The sequence below is a fragment of the Lucilia sericata genome, unplaced genomic scaffold (genome assembly GCF_015586225.1).
Source record: "Lucilia sericata isolate MDLA Ls3-8-SP2 unplaced genomic scaffold, ASM1558622v1 Contig000032F_arrow, whole genome shotgun sequence".
Classification (NCBI taxonomy): domain Eukaryota; kingdom Metazoa; phylum Arthropoda; class Insecta; order Diptera; family Calliphoridae; genus Lucilia; species Lucilia sericata.
The window spans coordinates 552,175-574,705 of NW_023994070.1; the positions used below are offsets into that span (position 1 = coordinate 552,175).

The 22,531-nt window shown below is 34.2% G+C and overlaps 1 protein-coding gene across 4 annotated transcripts in view; it reads left to right on the forward strand.

The window, feature by feature from the left end:
- Positions 1-22,531, forward strand: part of LOC119611996 (flightin) — a 149,292-nt gene that overhangs the window by 68,020 nt on the left and 58,741 nt on the right. The gene's annotated exons all lie outside the window — the stretch shown is intronic.

The following is a 22,531-nucleotide window of genomic DNA, read 5'->3' on the forward strand; positions in this document are numbered from 1 at the left end:
TTACTGATTAGATGTGGGCAAAATAACTTAAAAAATCTGCGAATGTAAAAATTTAAATGTTATTTATTTTTTCTAAAATTTTTATGTACGATTTTATGCAAGTATGTATGTTTGAAAAGTGTGGTGAAAGTGGTTGGAGCTCCAATACTAATACAAAAATTCTACCAATACATACTTAGAGTTAGGTACCGAATGACAACTCCTTTACGTACCAACTGACAAGCCCCAATTTCTTTATATTCTTTGCCCTTTACAATCAAGCTTCTTTTTATTAAACCCATTTGACAATCTATTTTTTATATAACTCGACATCAATTTTGTTTCCGTAGATAGGGTACTACTATTTAGTAATTTCTTTATGCATATGTAGAACTAATTTTGATTAGGTCAAGAAAAAGTAATACATATTAATACCCTTATTCTACAACTTAAACGTTCGTTCAGTTAACATTCTTAACATGAATTTGTATACCCTACACCACTATAGTGGGAAGGGGATTATGCGTTTGTGCTGATGTTTGTAACGCATTAAAATATTAGTACTATACCCACCTTAAAGTATACCGATCGACTCAGAATCTCTTTCTAAGTCGATTTAACGATGTCCGTCCGTCCGACCGTCCGTGTGTCCATGTAAATGTTGTTATCAAAGTACAGGTCGCAATTTTCAAGAGGTAGGTAGGTAGGTAGGTCGATAGGAAGATATATACTACATCAAATCCGAAGAAATACACCTAGGCCACTATCGGGCCTGTTGTGCGCTCCTTATCATGAAAAAAAAACGTTGTTATCAAAGTACAGGTCGCAATTTTCAAGAGGTAGGTAGGTAGGTAGGTCGATAGGAAGATATATACTACATCAAATCCGAAGAAATACACCTAGGCCACTTTCGGGCCTGTTGTGCGCTCCTTATCATGAAAAAAAAACTGAAATAATTCTTTTTCAGTGTTCAGAAACTCAGTTTCCTGAACGTAATTCCTAAGAATCTTCCAATCAGTGTTAGTCAGGAATGTTATTTCCGGAATAACATCACTTCCAAGATACTTGGATCTAACTTCGACGAATGCCTGGCAGTGGCAAAGAAAGTGCTCCAGAGTTTCACTGTCCTTTCCACATTCTCTACATTCGTTTGAATCCGCACATCCAATTTCGCATAGATGTGCTCGTAGTCCTGTGTGTCCACTCAGAATACGTACCATCATACTAACTTCAGACTTGCACATTTTGAGGAGATTTTTCGTCTTGCTCTCATCAGGGTCACCCCATAGGATCTTTGTGGTTCTACCCACTGTTTCATTATTCCAAGAGGCCTTATGGGATTCTCTCACCCATATTTTTAGTTCAGCTTTTGTTGCGTCGAATGGTTTTGCGTTTGTCAGGTTAACTGCCTCGAGCTCCCTTACCTTTAAAGCTATTACATTCGCCCTTTCGTTACCGACTACTCCCGAGTGGGCTGGTACCCATATGATGTGAACCTTACCTCTGGGAGAATATTCAGTTAAAGCTTTCTTACAATCCAATACGGTCTTAGATTTAGTTTTATCGCCTGATATCGCCCTAATTGCTTTCTGGCTGTCGGTAAATATATTAAGCGCTGTGGGCGCTTGTGTTATGATTTGGTAAACGGTGGTATATTTCTGTTTCTGGGTCTTCAATATAGAAACCCAGCCCCACTTTGTCCCCCAATTTAGAGCCATCCGTGTAACAACGGATTCCTAATGGTATTTGCTCTAATGTTCCGCTTGACCAAGACATTCTATCTGGGATCAGCGTTTCAAAGTTTCCGACATATTCTGTGTCTGGTATACGATCAGGCACGTCCGATGATTGTGTATAACCTTCCAATGTGTCCATTATACATTGATGACGTGTCCTATAAACGCTTCTGGCCAGTTCGCCTAAAGTAAAGAGCCGTTCGGCTGTAAGCCCCGCCTCATATCTTAAATATGTTTCAAAGGGTGGAATATCTAGCAACGTTTCCAGAGCTTTGGTTGAAGTAGTACACATGGCACCACTTATACCCAAGCAGCATGTACGCTGAACTCCCTGTAGTAGTTTGATATTGGACTTTTTGTCTAAAGCAGTCCACCAGATTATTGAAGCATAAGCTAGAATTGGTCTAATTACACTTTTATAAAGCCAATTTGTCATAGTAGGACTATGCCTATATTTCTCCTACATATCGCCCAGCACCGATGTGCCTTGTTGATCCTATCCTCTATGTGGTGTCTCCATTTTAATTTCCGGTCGAGGATTACACCTAAGTACTTAACTTTGTCTGTCACTGGTATCTTATTGCCCAGGAAGCAAGGTTCAGTATACATAGAAATTTTTGTCTTTCTTGTGAAAAGACAGATTTCCGTTTTTGCCGGGTTAACATTTAGGCCTCTCGGTTGAGCCCAGCTCAAGGCTGTATTCAGAGCCACCTCAGCTCTTCTACACAAGTAATTTGGATCCTTTCCCTTTAAAAGTATTACGACATCGTCTGCATAGCAGACAGGTCTAGGTCCTTTCTCGGTTAGGGTCCTTAGGAGGCTATTAATCGTGGTAACCCAGAGTAAAGGTGACAAAATGCCACCCTGTGGTATACCGCGAAATACCTTTTTCCTGATAGTTATATCGTACATCTCGCAGTTTATCCATCTGTTCCTTAGCATGTGGTTGATCCAGTTACGGAGCACCCGGTCAACATAAAACTGGTCTAGGGATTGGATAAGAGTTTCAGTGTGCACGTTATTGAAGGCGCCTTCGATGTCAATGCATACCGCCAGTGTATACAGTTTGCTATCAAAGGATGAACTTATGTAGTGGACAACTTCGTTTAAAGCGGTTTCCACCGATCGTCCCTTTACATAAGCATGCTGCTTAAATTTTAGGTCTTTGTCGGGTATACTGCTTTTTACCATACTATCAACTATCCGTTCCAAGGTTTTAAGTAGGAAGGACGTAAGACTTATCGGTCGATAAGACTTAGGTGTCGAATAGCTAGGTTTCCCTGGTTTAGGTATAAATATTACCCTTGCATCCTGCCATTTAATGGGGGTATATGTGAATTTCAAGCATGCAGTGAATATCTGAGACAGATGTACGGAAACCAGTCCCGCCTCCATCTGTAAGAGTGCCGGGAAAATGCCATCCGGCCCTGCAGCTTTATAGGGAGCGAAGCTCTTGATTGCCCCCTTAAACCATATCAGATGTAATTACAATTTCCGTGTTAGCCTCCCCTTCCTTCAATATCGGTTCATCTATGTTATTCGATATACCGGGTGGAAAATGAGAGTCCATTAGGAGTTTCATTGTTTCCTCCATATCCTCCAACCTCCTGCCCGTATCATCGACCATAGATTGTGGTTGGACATGAGTTTTAGATAGGAATTTTTTTATCTTCGATACGTCATTTACGCTGTCTACCTGTTCACAGAAAAGTTTCCAGGAGTCTCGTTTGGCTTTACGAACAATTTTCTTATATTCACCAAGTTTACTACGATACTCATCCCAGTATACTGCGGTCTTTTTACGCCGTGCCCGGTTAAATAGTTTGCGAAGGGTCTTACCAAGGTTCCGGATCTCCCCGGTTACCCAGGGTTTCTCCTGGGCAGATCTCCGCTCTCGCAGAGAGCAGCTATCCTCGAACGATTCAACCAAGGCACTTGTGAGCATTTCTACTTTGGCGTCTACGTCCTCTTTATTTCGACATTGAAAAGAGTTCTGACATAAACGGTTCTTTAGTAAGGAACCGAACATTGTCCAATTAGTTTTAGACTTATTCCGAAACTTTATCGGCTTTGGTGGCGGCCGTAGTATTTTGAATCTTATGTTCAAAAGTTCGATGTGATCAAGTCTTTAGTATTAAGGAAATCCATAAGGGCTTGTCCCCTGCGATTGGTGTTTGTACTACCCCAAGCTACATGGTGGGAGTTGGCATCACAACCTATTACAATTTTCTTATTTTGCCTTTGTGCCTCTTCGACCAGTTTCATCAGCTCCGACGTTGGTGGTAGTGTCGGAGAATCGAAAGGCTGGTAAACAGATGCAAGGTATATGTTGCCACGATCTTGGCAGGAGGAATACTTTCCACCAAGTTCTTTAGGGTGCTCACACATTGGTGAGATGCCAACCTCATCAACATCACGCCCATTCTGAACTCGCAGCTCACGCTCTCTATTGGTTGTTGGCCCTTTGAAGCGATTGAGTGGTCCACTATCTTATTGTTCACCAGATCTTCTACCTTACTCTGTTGGTCTATTGGAATTTAGCCTGTCGGATTACCGGCATCGTAAACTGCATAACAGAGATCGTCCCGATGTCTTCTTTTGGCAACTTTGGCATAAGATGGCGACTCTTTTCCACTGTCAAGCCTATCTTTCCTCGCTTTTCGGGGTTTCTTTTGGGATATCCTTACCTTCGTGGTTGATTTCGCCGACGTGGTCGTCTTCGGGATATCTATCTTGGCGTTGTGACCCTTACTCTCAGGATTCTGACTTGAGGTTCCTTTGAGTGAAGTATAGCTTGGCTTCGACTGTGTATTAGAAGACGGGGAGCTCTTTTTCTTCTTTGGTTTATTCTCAGTTGTCAACTCTTCGGGAGACCTGATCCTCTTTGCCTCAGATCTTGTGAGAGAGTCCGATTTTTCCTTTGGAGTGTCGTTGGATTGACTAACTATGATTTCCTGAAGCATCTTTTTCAGCTTCCTCCTCTGTGCTCCAGATAGTCTTTTCTTAGTAATAGGTTGTTTAGCTATGCTATCACTCACCTGTTTCACCATTTGCCCTACTTCATCCTTTTTGGGATTTGCTATAATGGTGTTGTTATTATCTTCTGAGGATTCAGAGTCGGAACCCTCGACTATATTTAAAGGCTGAGGTAGCTTAGAGCTCTCTCCGAGTACATCTTTCTCATTCACCCTTATGTTTTTGCTAATGGAATGTACACTTGACGCATTGTTCGCAACCGGAGGCCAAGGTACCCACCTCCGTAGTAGTATTTTGCTCACGATTGCAGGATGACGACGACACGTGACTCGCGAGTGGATCAACACTTGCCGCCGGTACTGGGTTATTTAGGCCCTGCACCGTAACTTTCATCTTTTTATTTTTATTTTCCATGTTGTTTTTTTTTCCAGTTTTTGGTCCGCGGGGAATATAATATTGCCAGGTGGTGGACAATCTGCCCTCCCTCAGCTTGAGTCAAACTAAAACTGGGGGAGAACAGATGGTCCATCACCGCCCCCTATCCGCCACCCGGGGACGCGCTCGGTAGGAAAAATGGGAAATTTGATGAAATTTGGAATACACGTTTGTTTTGACCCAAGGACAAAGCCTATTGAAAATGGTTAAAATCGGTTCATTATTTCACCTAGCCCCCATACAACTGAACCCCCCAAAAAGGGCTTTTGAGCTCATAATTAGGTATTATATAAATGTATCTCGATGAAAGTTCGCACAACTAAGTTTTATACAAGCCTTGGTGACCTTGCCGAATTTCGAAATGATCGGACTTCATTTGACCCTAGCCCCCATACAAAACTCCCTTCAGAAAGTGACTTGAATATCCGCAATTCATTTACTAGCACTGTTATTGCAATCAAATTTAGCACAGACAAATATTATATATCTATATATAAAAGCAAGTAAGAAAGTATAGTCGGGCGTGGCCGACCATATTATACCCTACACCAGTTATGAATATTAAATGTGATTTATTTTTCATAATAAAACATTTATCTTCAATATTCCCTTGTTCCGATACATTTAAGCAATTTATGGATGAAAAACTAATTTTCTGAAAGAGGCTTTATATGGGGGCTAGGGGCAAATATGGACCAAGCCCGATAAAATTTTGCGAATATATTTATATTCGCATAATATTTTATTGTGGTGAATTTCATCGGGATATTTGTGTTTATAAGTTAATTTGGGACATTCAAGTAATTTTCTGAAGGGGACTTTGTATGGGAGCTAGGGTCAAATGGGCCCGATCTTTATGAAATTTGGCAGGGTCATCAAGACTTCTATAAAACTTAGTTGTGCCGTAATTTATCGATATATCTGTATATTTAACATAATTAGGAGCTCTTAAGCCCTTTTCGGGGGGTTCTGTTCTATGGGGGCTAGGTGAAATAATGGACCGCTTTTAACCATTTTCAACAGGCTTCGTCCTTGGGTCAAATAAAACGTGCGTGCCAAATTTCATGCAATTATCTTGAAAATTGCGACCTGTACCTTGCGCACAAGCTTTACATGGACAGCCAGCCAGACGGACGGACGGACATAGCTTAATCGACTCAGAAAACGATTCTAAGCCAATTGGTATACTTTAAGGTGGGTCTAGGACGAATATTTTTGTAAGTTACAAACATCAGCACAAATCCAATATACCCTCCACACTAAAGTGGTGTAGGGTATAATGAATGTGTGTTTGTTTGTATGTTTGTATGTTTATATGTTTGTATGTTTATATGTTTGTATGTTTGAACGTTATAGACTACTAAACGGCTGAACCGATTTTCTTCAAATTTTCACAGCGTATTCCTGCATGTCTGGAATAGGTAATGGGCTACTTTTTATTTTGAAGTTCCAAGTGGGCGGGGAGCCACTCCCATATTAAGAAGATATTAAATCCGTATATTTGATATAATATAACTATTAGAGTCCTCAAATTTTGTCGGAGCCACTTTAGTGTCAATATGATTATTTAGGACAAAAAGTAGGCGGGCTTGCATTAGGGGGCGTGGCACCTCCCATATATATTAAATACATAAATTCCTTTATCTTGGAAACTATTACAGTTAGAATATTAACATTTTATACGTATAACTTTAACATCCATTTAAACATTTTGGGTAATAAATTGGCGGACTACCCATGAGGGGAGCGGCTCCTCCCATATTAATTAAATATAAAAATTCGTTTACTTGGGAAACTAAAGGAACTAAATTCTTCAAATTTTGCACGAAGAACTTAAATATTAATTTGAGCATTTTGGAGGAAAAAACAAGTAAGAACAAAACAAGCCGACTATATGATACCCTACACCAGTTATGAATGGGGGAATATTGTTTTTGTCATTCCGTTTGTAACACATTATTTTGTATATATATTCTGGATCCTTATTAAATTCTAAGACGATCAAGCTATGTCCGTCCGTCTGTCTGTCTGTTGAAAACACGATAGAGTACAAATGGAAGTAGCTAGCGGACTGAAATTTTGTGCAGACATTTTATATTGATATATTTTATATTTTATAAGGATCGGCTTATAATTGACCCTAGCCCCCATATAAGGTCCCCTTCATAAAATAACTTTAACACTAATAACTGCTTTAAAGAAGCATCTATAGCGATGAAATTCGACATGAACATATTTTATAGAAAACTTAATATCATTGTATAATATAATTGTATAAGGATAGGTCCATAATTGACCCTATCCCCCATATAAGGTCCCCTTCAGAAAATGACTTTAACGCTTATAACTGTCCAAAAGAAGCATCTATAGCGATGTAATTCGACGTGAACATTTCTTACAGGAACCTAAATCGCTTTGTATAATTTTATAAGGATCGGTTCATAATTGACCCTACCCCCATATAAGGTCCCCTTCAGAAAAAGACTTTAACGCTCATAAATGTCTAAAAAAACATCTATAGCGATGAAATTCGAAATGAACATATTTTATAGGAACCTTAATATCATTGTAATATTTTATAAGGATCGGCCCATAAATGATCTTAGCCCCCATGTAAGGTCCCCTTCAGAAAATTACTTTAACGCTCATAACTGCCTTAAGGAAGCATCTATAGCGATGTAATTCGACATGAACATATTTTACAGGAACCTAAATCGCTTTGTAAAATTTTATAATTGATCCTACCCCCCATATAAGGTCCCCTTCAGAAAATAGCTTTAACGCTCAAACTAAAATCGTTCTAGAAAATTTGACGAGGATCGGTCCATAATTGACCAAAAAAAGCAATTTATTGACGAAAAACTTATTTTCTAAAAGAGGCTTTATATGGGGGATAGGAGCAAATGTGGACCGATGCCGATAAAATGGGCTGGATAGATTTGCAGTGTGCTTTGCTACCCTAAAAGCAATATAAATAAAAAACACTTACACATGGGAACGCTAATAAGGATTTTAATGTAAGGTATGAAAAATGAGAATAATTTTGTATTGTATTTAATTAATCAATCCCCCCATTAAAAGTCCGCCCATTTTTCTCTAAATGTTCACATGAATGTCAAATGTAAGGTCCCCTTCAGAAAATTACTTTAACGCTCACAACTGCCTTAAGGAAGCATCTATAGCGATGTAATTCGACATGAACATATTTTACAGGAACCTAAATCGCTTTGTAAAATTTTATAATTGATCCTACCCCCCATTTAAGGTTCCCTTCAGAAAATAGCTTTGACGTTCATTACTGCCTAAACTAAAATCGTTCTAGAAAATTTGACGAGGATCGGTCCATAATTGACCAAAAAAAGCAATTTATTGACGAAAAACTTATTTTCTAAAGGAGGCTTTATATGGGGGATAGGAGCAAATGTGGACCGATGCCGATAAAATGGGCTGGATAGATTTGCAGTGTGCTTTGTTACCCTAAAAGCAATATAAATAAAAAACACTTACACATGGAAACGCTAATAAGGATTTTAATGTAAGGTATAAAAAATGAGAATAATATTGTATTGTATTTAATTAATCAATCCCCCCATTAAAAGTCCGCCCATTTTTCTCTAAATGTTCACATGAATGTCAAAGTTCTTCATGTAAAATTTGAAGATTCTAGCTTCTATAGTATCACAGATATACAATTTTTCTATTTAATTCATAAGGGGGTTCCAAGCCACCCCCTGATGAAAGTCCGCTTTCTTCCCAAAAATGTTCATATGAATATGAAAGTTTTTAGTGCCAAAATGTTTACAGATATGTACATACATACATACATACATACATATATACATACATACATACATACATACATATATATATATACATACATACATACATACATACATACATACATACATACATACATACATACATACATACATACATACATACATACATACATACATACATACATACATACATACATACATACATACATACATACATACATACATACATACATACATACATACATACATACATACATACATACATACATACATACATACATACATACATACATACATACATACATACATACATACATACATACATACATACATACATACATACATTCTAGCTCTAATATTTTCTCAGATATACGAATTTTTCTATTTAATTCATGTGGGGGCTTCAAGCCCCCCCCAGATGAAAGTCCGCTTTTTTTCCTCCAAAATGCTCAAATTAATATTTAAGTTCTTCTTGCAAAATTTGAAGAATTTAGTTCCTTTAGTTTCCCAAATAAACGAATTTTTTTATTTAATTAATATGGGAGGAGCCGCTCACCTCATGGATAGTCCGTCGATTTATTACCCAAAATGTAAATGGATGTTAAAGTTATTCGTGTAAAATGTTAATATTCTAACTGTAATAGTTTCCAAGATAAACGAATTTATGTTTTTAATTTATATGGGAGGTGCCACGCCACCTAATGCAAGTCCGCCTACTTTTTGTCCTAAATAATCATATTGACACTAAAGTGGCTCCGACAAAATTTGAGGACTCTAACAGTTATATTATCTCAAATATACGGATTTAATATTTTCTTAATATGGGCGTGGCTCCCCGCCCACTTGGAATTTCAAAATAAAAAGTAGCCCATTGCCTATTCCAGACATGCAGGAATACGCTGTGAAAATTTGAAGAAAATCGGTTCAGCCGTTTAGTAGTCTATAACGTTCAAACATACAAACATATAAACATACAAACATACAAACAAACACACATTAATTTTTATATATATAGACTAGCTTTACCCAGTGTGCTTTGCTACCCTAAAAGCAGTATAAATAAAAAACCCACTTAACGATTTTGAAGATTCTAACTGCAATAGTTCTCTAGATTTACAATATGTTACATATTAGAGATGCCAAGCAAATTACAAAGCAAATTTCTATCTATCTATGAAAAAATTGAATAATATAACAGTTTCCAAGATATACGAAATTTTGTATTTAATTCATTTATGTAGTGCCAAGCACCCAATTGAAAGCTCGCCCGTTATTCTCTAAATGTTCACTGAATGTCAGAGTTTTTTATGTAAAATTTTAAGATTCTAGCTCTAGTAGTTTCCAGATATACAATTATTCTATTTCATTCATGTGGGCGCTTCAAGCTCCCCAGATGACAGTCCGATATTTTTTCTCCAAAATATTAAGATGATTATTGATGTAATTTCTGCAAAATTTGAAGAATCTAGTTCTATTAGTTTCCCAGATAAACGAAATTTTATATTTAAGTCATATGGGAGTTGTCAAGTTCCTCATTGAAAGTCCGCCCATTATACTCTAATTGTTCAGATGAATGTCAAAGTTTTTCAAGTAAAATTTGAAGATTCTAGCTCTAATAGTTTCTAAGATATACGATTTTGTCTAATTAATTCATATGGGGGCTCCACGCCCCCCATATGAAAGTCCGCTCGTTTTCCCCCAAAATGTTCAGTTGAATATTAAAGTAATTTATGCAAAATTTAAAGAATCTAGTTCTATTAGTTTCCCAGATAAATGAATTTTTGTATTTAATTAATATGGGAAGTGCCAAGTCCCCCATTTAAACTCCGCCAATTATTTCCTAAATGTTCACATTAATGTCAAAGTACTTCATGTAATATTTAAAGATTCTACATCTAATAGTTTCTCAGATATAAGAATTTTTCTATTAAATTCATGTGGGGGTTTCAAGCCCCCAAGATAAAAGCCCGCCCTTTTTTCTCCATGTTTAGATGAATATTAAAGTAATTTGTGCAAAATTTGAAGAATATAGTTCTATTAGTTTCCCAGATAAACGAAATTTTGTATTTAATTAATATGGTAGGTACCAAGTACCCCATTGAAAGTCCGCCCGTTATACTCTAATTGTTCAGATGAATGTCAAAGTTCTTCAAGTAAAATTTAAAAATTCTAGCTCTAATAGTTTCTCAAATATACGAATTTTTCTATTAAATTCATATGGGGGCTCCAAACCCCCCCAGATGGAAGTCCGATCATTTTCATCCAAAATGTTCAGACGAATATTTAAGTTCTTAGTGCAAAAGTTGAAGAATTTAGTTCTATTAGTTTCCCAGATAAACGAATTTTTGCATTTAATTAATATGGGAGGTGCCGCTCCCCTCATGGGTAGTCCGCCAATTTATTGGCATGGATGTTAAAGTTATTTGTGCAAAATTTTAAGATTCTAACTGTAATTGTTTCCAAGATAAACGAATTTTTGTTTTTAATTTATATGGGAGGTGCCACGCCCCCTAATGCTAGTCCGCCTACTTTTTGTCCTAAATAATCATATTGACACTAAAGTGGCTCCGACAAAATTTGAGGACTCTAACTGTTGTATTATCACAAATATACGGATTTAATTTTTTCTAATATGGGCGTGGCACCTCGCCCACTTGACATTTCAAAAAAGTAGCCTATTACCTATTCCAGACATACAGGAATACGCTGTGAAAATTTCAAGAAAATCGGTTCAGCAGTTTTGTAGTCTATAACGTTCAAACGTACAAACATACACACAAACACACATTTTTATATATATAGATTATATAAATGCAAATCTATCCAGCCCATTTTATCGGCATCGGTCCACATTTGCTCCTATCCCCCATATAAAGCCTCTTTTATAAAATAAGTTTGTCGTCAATAAATTGCTTTTTTTGGTCAATTATGGACCGATCCTCGTCAAATTTTCTAGAACGATTTTAGTTTAGGCAGTAATGAGCGTCAAAGCTATTTTCTGAAGGGGACCTTATATGGGGGGTAGGATCAATTATAAAATTTTACAAAGCGATTTAGGTTCCTGTGAAATATGTTCATGTCGAATTACATCGCTATAGATGCTTCCTTAAGGCAGTTATGAGCGTTAAAGTAATTTTCTGAAGGGGACCTTACATGGGGACTAAGGTCAATTATGGGCCGATCCTTATAAAATGTTATTAAGGTTCCTATAAAATATGTTCATGTCGAATTTCATCGCTATAGAATTTTTTTAGACATTTATGAGCGTTAAAGTCTTTTTCTGAAGGGGACCTTATATGGGGATAGGGTCAATTATGAACCGATCCTTATAAAATTATACAAAGCGATTTAGGTTCCTGTAAGAAATGTTCACGTCGAATTACATCGCTATAGATGCTTCTTTTGGACAGTTATAAGCGTTAAAGACATTTTCTGAAGGGGACCTTATATGGGGGATAGGGTCAATTATGGACCTATCCTTATACAATTTTACAATGATATTAAGGTTCCTATAAGATATGCTCATGTCGAATATCGCTATAGATGGTTCTTTAAGGCAGTTATGAGCGTTAAAGTCTTTTCCTGAAGGGGACCTTATATGGGGGCTAGGCGAATTCGTGGACCGATATTGGCCATTTTCAATACCAAACAAACTGCATCAATATAAAATGTCTGTGCAAAAGTTCAGCCCGCTAGCTATGTAATTCCATTTGTACTCTATCGTGTTTTCAACAGACAGACGGACGGACATAGCTTGATCGTCTTAGAATGTAATAAGGATCCAGAATATATATACTTTTATGGGTCTTAAATGAAAATTTCGATGTGTTACAAACGGAATGACAAAAACAATATACCCCCATTCATAACTGGTGTAGGCCAAGCCCGACTATACTTTCTTACTTGTTTTTTCGTAGTCTATAACGTTAGTAGTCTATAACGTTCAAACATACAAACATATAAACATACAAACAAACACACATTCAATTTTATATATATAGATATATAATATTTGTCTGTGCTAAATTTGATTGCAATAACAGTGCTAGTAAATGAATTGCGGATATTCAAGTCACTTTCTGAACGGGGTTTTGTATGGGGGATAGGGTCAAATGAAGTCCGATCATTTCGAAATTCGGCAAGGTCATCAAGGCTTGTATAAAACTTAGTTGTGCGAACTTTCATCGAGATATATTTATATAATACCTAATTATGAGCTCAAAAGCCCTTTTCGGGGGGTTCAGTTGTATGGGGGCTAGGTGAAATAATGAACCGATTTTAACCATTTTCAATAAAAAGAATCTAAAAAAATGGTTTATTTAAATTTGTACTTTAAACACGCTTAATAATCATATAAGGTCGATAACTATCTTATGCCAATATATGGATATCATCAGGGTTTCAAAAAACTGCTAATTGCAGTCGCAAATTACTAAATATTTTACTAAATTTAGTACCATGCTTAAAAAATAGTAACTCGTTAAAATTTCCCCTTACAAGCTAACTGAAGTCAGTCAACTGTGTCAACACATTGCTGCAATAACTTGCAAGTGGTTTTGTTTTTCTTCAGCAGCCACACACACAAGCAGCGGCCATGTTAAGTTTTTCAACTCAGCCGAACTGAACACAACGACTGAACAGTAAAAACAGTTTTGCGTGTGCTGCTTACGTATTGCTTAGGTTTTGGTTTCGTTTTCTTACTAAGGGACGTAAAAAAAACTAATAGTTTGACTGGTTAGTACAAATCAAGCCGACTGAACAATAAAACTTGATGGGTTGTTTGTTTTTGTATGCAATTTGTTTTAGTATATTGTATGTTTTTATGTTTAAATTTTACAAAATTAATTGATTATTATTGCTAATAGAAATTGTTAATTAATTTAAAATTTATAAAATTATAAATTACTATACTTATAAATTTAGATATTTTCTTTAAATAAAAATTGATTTAAATTTAAGCATTTTGATGATTTTTTTGTGAGATTTTGTTATTGTATGTATGTATATGTATTAGGGTGGGTCGAAAATAGGCTTTTCGCTCGGATCAACATCTAATAGTGAAATTATGTTGTATTTTAACGTCAAATGGAAGACTGTAAAATATTATTCAATTATTTTGAGGGTAAGAGCCCGCGCATCGCCGCCAAAGTTTGTAATTGCGTTTATATGGGAAAAATGGCACTTTTTCACAAAATGATGCTTTAAGTATTAATTATTGCACCATTTTATAGCAAAATCGTAATGTCTACAAAATTGTCTTTCCAAAAAGATGGGAAAACTCAAAATTGGTTAAAAAAAGTTTTGAGTTATTAAAATTTCCCCCGAGAATTTTGTGATTCTGAAGACATATAAAAGTAAATATAAGAAAATTTTTGTTAGTTTTGAAAAATTTTACAAAAAAATATTATGTTTATCTTTATAAGGTTCATAAATGTGCTAGTACGAATTTTTGTTCAAATTGGATAACGCTTACTCGGTTTAGTCTGTGGTCAAAAAAGGGCCATTATTTTAACAGCATCTCCAAAACTCCATTTTCAAACTTTAAAAAATTTTGTTAAATGGATTATTAAAAATTAAAGTTTTCTATGCTGGATATTATAAAGGATATATATAAGAATTAAACACAGAAAGAATGAGCTTAATACCTCTCATAGTTTTACCGTACGTGCGATGTGAATTTGAAGGATTTCGGGAAAAAGGCAATTTTTGCCAATAATTAAGTAAAAATTATATTATTACCAATTGTTGCTTAATTTTGATCAAGTAAATTGCGATTATTATTTCCGAGTCCATGGAAAGTTAGTTCTAATCAAATTTTCGAAACTAAAAATCATTAACCTCTAAACACCGGTGTTAAAATCAAATTTTTGAATTTTATTATCTTGAAGAAATAAGAGCATGATGTTGTTAATTTGTTGATGGATATTGATGAAACTTCTTAGAAGTTATTTTTACTACATTCAAATAATACGATAAACCAAATACTGGATATATATCCATTAAATCTTTAAGAAAATTAATTTTAGAAAATTCCTTTTTAAAAGTGTTTTTTGTAGTGTTTAAAAAATCGGTCTTGAATTGACCCCAAGTATGACAGAGGGTTAATTTTTAAAGAAGTTTGATTCCTAGATTTCTGGATATATTTTCGTGTAGTTTGTCAAAATGAATTCATAATTAAATACACAATATTTTGCTATTTTTAATGAAGAATATTAAATATACAAAAACTTGATTTTGACCCCGGTTTTTAGAGGGTTAATGATTTTTAATTTCGGAAATTTTATCAGAAATAACTTTTCATGGACTCGGAAATAATAATCGCAATTTAATTGATGAAAATTAAGCAACAATTGGTAATAATATAATTTTTACTTAATTATTGGCAAAAATTGCCTTTTTCCCGAAATCCTTCAAATTCACATCGCAGGTACGGTAAAACTATGAGAGGTATTAAGCTCATTCTTTCTGTGTTTAATTCTTATATATATCCTTTATAATATCCAGCATAGAAAACTTTAATTTTTAATAATCCATTTAACAAAATTTTTTAAAGTTTGAAAATGGAGTTTTGGAGATGCTGTTAAAATAATGGCCCTTTTTTGACCACAGACTAAACCGAGTAAGCGTTATCCAATTTAAACAAAAATTCGTACTAGCACATTTATGAACCTTATAAAGATAAACATAATATTTTTTTGTAAAATTTTTCAAAACTAACAAAAATTTTCTTATATTTACTTTTATATGTCTTCAGAATCACAAAATTCTCGGGGGAAATTTTAATAACTCAAAATTTGTTTAACGAATTTTGAGTTTTTCCATCTTTTTGGAAAGACAATTTTGTAGACATTACGATTTTGCTATAAAATGGTGCAATAATTAATACTTAAAGCCTCATTTTGTGAAAAACTCCAAAAAGTGCCATTTTTCCCATATAAACGCATTTACAAACTTTGGCGGCGATGCGCGGGCTCTTATCCTCAAAATAATTGAATAATATTTTACAGTCTTCCATTTGACGTTAAAATACAACACAATTTCACTATTAGATGTTGATCCGAGCGAAAAACCTATTTTCGACCCACCCTAATATACATACATACATACATACAATAACAAAATCTCACTAAAAAATCATCAAAATGCTTAAATTTAAATCAATTTTTATTTAAAGAAAATATCTAAATTTATAAGTATAGTAATTTATAATTTTATAAATTTTAAATTAATTAACAATTTCTATTAGCAATAATTATCAATTACTTTATTTACTTTTGTCAACTTTAAACACAAAAACATACAATATACTAAAACAAATTGCATACAATAACAAAGTCTTACCGAACAAACAACCCATCAAGTTTTATTGTTCAGTCGGCTTGATTTGTACTAACCAGTCAAACTATCAGTTTTTTTACGTCCCTTAGTAAGAAAACGAAACCAAGAACTAAGCAATACGTAAGCAGCACACGCAAATCTGTTTTTACTGTTCAGTCGTTGTGTTCGGTTCGGCTGAGTTGAAAAACTTAACATGGCCGCTGCTTGTGTGTTTGGCTGCTGAAGAAAAACAAAACCACTTGCAAGTTATTGCAGCAGTGCGTTGACACAGTTGACTGACTTCAGTTAGCTTGTGAGGGAAAAATAAATACTTGAACTTTCTTCAGTTCAGTCGACATTTAAAAAAATAAAGCTAAAAACTAAATATTAAACCCTGGATATCATTAATAAAGTGTAAACCACTGTTTTAGCAAAAAATTGTGGCTTATCAAGTTATTGCCTAACAATAATTGAAATATTTTTATTTTTGAAAAACAAGTTCTAGTACATTTTCAAAGTGGCTTATCATGTTCTTGCAACAAAAAATATATAAATTTTATTTTCAATATGATATTATGTTTTGTTATATTTTTAGTTTCTTTTTCATATGAGAATAAATTTGGCTAAATATACTTAGCTAAATTATTCTGCAGTAAAGGGCAGGTCCTGTAGTATGATTCGGTATAGGCAAAAAATATTTTAAATAGAATGACAAAACACACTGGTTTGGGTTTTGTACTGAATATTCAGATTAAAATTTGAGATAATCTTGTGTTTATTCAGCATAGTTGATTTTCTGCTTTTTGGTCATCATTTTAAACATCTGAACCAATTTCGATGCATGTTGCGTCAGAAGTCTGCACGGATTTTAGAAATTTCAAGTCCATTGTTCATAAAAGGTTTCGATATGCACTTTATATAACAGGCGTTATAATATTATGGTTGTTGTATAAGCTGATGATTTTGACATGTTATAGGATATGCTGCAATGTCTTTGGTAATTTGGTATGATAAATATAATTTTATATTATGCACATAGTTTGAACTTTATATAAGATCTTTATGCCGAAATGGAAGTCAATTTATAAACAAAATTTATTGATGTTGTGTAATCAAACATTTTTCAAACAGCAAGAACTTGGTATGCAACATAATTATAAATTAAATTATTTTTATGCAGTTACATGGTAAGCCACTTTAATTTCAAAAAATTATATCTCTCGAGATTTTGACAAATAAAATTTTTTCTTAGTATAATGATGAATCAAAAATTATCAATTCCGCTTTTATCTTCATCATTATAAAGGACTTTCTTGTAAAGTGAAAAAAATTAAATGTGGCATATCGAGTTTATAAAAAAAATTCTCACAAATAGTTTAAATTGAAAAAGAGGCATGACTAATATATCGCCAATTTACCAAAATATGATAAAAATCTTTTTAGAGACATTAGATATGGTTCCTAGCAAAAAGCACATAAAATCGAATTGTGATGGTTGGTCACACAATCCCCATTTTTGGGGATTTGGGGATTTATTTCTTATGAAAAAATTTAAAAATGAAATAAGTTCCCATTTAAAAATTCGACATCTGAGGATTAAACCAAATAACAAATTATATTATAAAAAGTAGGTCGTGGATACTTTCGAGTGAGGCTCCAAAGTTTAATACATTTCAGTTTAATCGCTTAATAAAGATTTCCTAAATAGGCGACCTACTGCCGTCTTCTCTTAATAAATACCTCGTAAATAGCAGGACTATGGCCGAAAGAGGGCTAACACCAGCTTCGCTTAGTAAACATTTCCTAAATAGCCGGCCGAACGTTCTTGATACACGGAGTTCAATATGGCGTCATGAAATATCTCCCCAAAACAAAAATGAAATAACTCCTCAAATTTGGGTACTTATTTCATTATGAAATTTCCAAATTTAAAAATTAAAAAAAACCCAACGAAATAAAATAACTCCCTAAATTAAAATGAAATAACACCCCGGCGAAGCCGGTGTCCAATATACCCCAGAGAATAAAATCTTGCGCCCGGACGCCCATTTTAAATGTGAAATAATGCCCCAAAAAGCGAATTAAATCCCCGAATTTCGTTGTTTTTGCTTTCTGATCAAATTTTTAGGGAGTTATTGCATTTCTGTTTTGGGGAGTTATTTCATGACGCCATATTAGATATTTCATTACGACATATTGGATATTGAGTTCAATATGGCGTCATGAAATAATACCCCAAAACAAAAATGAAATACGTCCTCAAATTTGGGGACTTATTTCATTATGAAATAATTCCCCAAGTTAAAAAAAGCCCCAACGAAATGAAATAACTTCATAAATTAAAATGAAATAACACCCCATTTTTGGGAGATTTATTTCATATGAAACAAATCCATAATTTTAAAATGAAATAAGTTCTCATTTAAAAATTCGACATCCAGAGTTAAAAAGTAACAAATTATGGAACAAGTCGATTTTAGTGAAATTTCTAAAAAAAAATAAGTCGCCCATACTTTCGAGAGGGTCTTCAAAGTTTAATACATTTCAGTCTAATCGCTTAATAAAGATTTCCTTGATAGCAGGCCTACAGCCGTGCTCAAGGACTTTCTACTCTATAAGCAAGAATTTACCACTCTATAATATGTCCAACACCGGCTTCGCTTAGTAATGATTTCCCAAATAGTCGACCTTAGACCGAACGCTCCTGTTACATGGAAAGTGTATTCTTCGCGAAGCCGGTGTCCAATATACCCCAGAGAATAAATCGCTTGCACCCGCCAAAGGCCGGCTATCAAACATATATTTTTTTATTTCGTGTGATAAAAGTAATATAATGAAATAACTTCTCGAAAATATTTTTAGGGATTTATTTCATATTTGAATTTTGAGGAATTATTTCATAATGAAATAACTCCCCGTTTTATATGTGAAACAATGTCCCAAAAAGCGAATTAAATCCTCAAGGCGTCATGAAAGGCGGTGCGAATTATGGCCCCAGGTAAAATGTCCCCAAAACATAAAACGAAATATGGCCCCAACAAAGATAAAGTAAACAAAAACACGAAATTTTTGTTTTTTTTATATATTTTTTTTGGGGTATTTGAACATTTTTACATTTGGGGTAATACTGCATCTTGCAAAAAAAAAATGACCCCAATGTTGTGAAATGAAGAAATACCCCGAAACAAAACTTTTTTTCCTTTGGGGCTAATTTTCATTCTTAAATTTTGTAAAATTCGTGAATATTAAAAAGGGTCCTAAAAAACCATATAATAATTAGGGGTGATCTTTCATTATTACTATTTATTATCGCGCAATATTTTATAAATAAAATACAACAAATATTATTACATAAAATATTTTTTTATTAAATCGCGCGATTTTATAAAAAATAATTTGTGTAATAATATTTGTTGTATTTTCATAAAATGTTCAAAATTAACAAACATTTTATGAAAATACAACAAAAATTATTAAATATGAAATTTTATATTTGAGGTGGGGTGTCATAATGTCCATTGACGTTATGACACACCAAAAAGTTTCATAGTGTCCATGGACGTTATGACAATTTTTAAAAGTGTTATAATGTCCATTGATATTGTATCACTTTTAAAACAGAACTGTATTTGAAAATTTGTAAAGAATTTAAGAAAGGGACACTCTTACCCCCAAAGGAATTTATCCTAAATTTGATGTATGTTGCATTTTGGTTTCCATTTAAAAAGTGTTCTGGATAGCCGGCCTTTGGCCGGGCGCAGGGGTTTTAAACTCTGGGGTATTTCGAATAACGGCTTCGCTAAATTAAGCCTTCTTTTGATAAATGGACTCTTTGAAATCCATGGTCTTTATGTTACATTGCTCATATGTATTGTGACACTTTTGAAATTGTTATAACGTCCATGGACACTAGACTCAATTTAGTGAGTCATAACGCCCATGGAAAATATGACACTGGACTTTATGACACGCCACCTATATTTGAATTAAAATTAAAAGGGGTCAAATTTCATTTACGTTTTTGGGGTAATTGTTCATTACGAAAAATTAACCCAATATTTGGGGCCACTTTTCATTTCAACCTTGGGGAGATTTTTCATTAATTTTGGGGTGATTTTTCTTAAAAAATGTTAGGGTTATACTTCATAATGAATTTTGACCCCAACATTGGGGCAATTTTTCGTTTTATATTTTGGGGCCATTTTACCTGGGGCCATAATTCGCAGCGCCGTCATGAAATAACTCCCCAAACCAAAAATGAAATAAGTCCTCAAATTTGGGGACTTATTTCATTATGAAATAATTCCCTAATTTAAAAATGAAACTAGTTAGAGTGCTATATTCGGCTATGCCGAATCTTAAATACCCTCCACCCGCATGCAATTTTTTATTAAAAACCCATTTAACACCTAGTTTTTCGATAATTTGGCATACGTTTTGTTTCCGTGGTGAGGGTACATTTAGTAATTTCTTTATGCATATATGGAACTTATTTTGATGAGGTCGAAAAAATTTATTTTAAGTGATTTTCGGATATGGGTTTTTTATACGATGTTGTTGGCCTTATATGGCTACGATCTATAACGGATCAATTGGAAAACATTTTATCAGAATAATTTATCTATACAAAGAATATGGGAGCTATGACTATTTATGGATCGATCCGGAAAAAATTGCGTATAATGATTTATATATACACAAAACATGACAAGTTGAATTTTATCCCGATAACTTTTATTGAAATTGTGCATTTAAGTTATTTTCGGAAATGATCCTTATTGGGAGTTGTGACCAATTATGAACCGATTCGGGAAAAATTTCGCATAATGATTTATATACAGTGTACTCTCTCATAAGCGGACACCTAAGGCACTAACAAATTTGTCCGCTTATGAGAGGTGTCCGCTTGTTAGAGTAGTAAAGATTTGTTTTTATTATATACATCTTTAAACCATTTTATTTAAGAACAACAACATATAAGACAAAGTGAAGTAACATTTCATTAACATTTTTACAAAATGTAAAAAAACATACATATTTATATATATTCAAATGGATTTTAAAGTCACAAATTTTTGATTGGTAAGTTTTACCTTTGATTTCAATATCTTGTAGATGTATTTGAAGATCAGTAAGTAACTGAACAGATTTAAAATCGCTGCGGTATGAATAAAAAGCTTTTAGTTTTTTTATTGCTATATAAGCCTCTTTATAAGAAGTTAACTTGTCGTCAACTTCACTTTCTTCATCTTCAGACGAGTTGGCTAGGTTTTCTTGGGAAGCAATTATCATAAAATAAGCGACATCTAACAAATTTATTGATTTTGATAATCCCAAAGCAGAATTTGCATCTTCCATTTGCAACAAAATATTTTTAAAAATAACGATTTGTACAAAAACTTAAAGTTTTTTATAACGCCTTGATCTAGTGGCTGACAAAACGCAGTTGTGTTTGGTGGGAAAAAAATAACTTTTACATTTTTTAATTTCAGATCTCGAGGATGAGAAGTCGCATTATCTAAAAATAGCAGAACTTTCTGTTCTTGAATTTGCATTTTCCTATCAAACTGCACTAGAAAATCAGTCATCAATTCAGATGTCATCCAAGCCTTTTTATTTGATCGCCATGTAACTGGTAAATTGTTTATGTTGATGTTGCGAAACGCCCGTGGCTTTGCAGCTTTTCCAATAACAAAAAGACGTTCTTTCTCTCCAGCCATATTGGCGCAATGCAAAATCGTAAGCCTATCCTTTGCCATTTTTCCTCCAGTGCAAGTTTCACCTTTTAATGCAAATGTTTTATCAGGCAATGCACGAAAAAATAATCCAGTCTCATCTGCATTGTAAATATCTCTCGAATCATATCCTTCAATCAAAGAAGGCACTTTTTCGGTAAAATTTATGACATCATTTTGGTTTACACTAGCGGCTTCTCCAGAAATTGTACGGAAGGATATGTTATGTCGTTTTTTGAATCTTTCAAGCCAGCCAGATGATGCACTAAAATCGGCGAAATTCATATTTTCTGCAATTTCTTTAGCTTTGCTTCTTAGAAGAGTTCCCGACAGAGGAATAGCTTTATTTCGAGCCTTTACAAACCATTCGTAGCACAATTTATCAATGCAAAGACCCTTTGGACTTAACATACTCCTTTTTCTCTCTGGATTGACATTAGTGTCCCACAATTTTAATATTTGGTCTTTGTTTTTTACAATGCAAGCAGCTTGAGTTTTGCTGATCTTACATTTTTTTGCTAAATCGCGTACACTAAGTTTTTCATTTTTATGTATTTCAATGACATTAACTTTT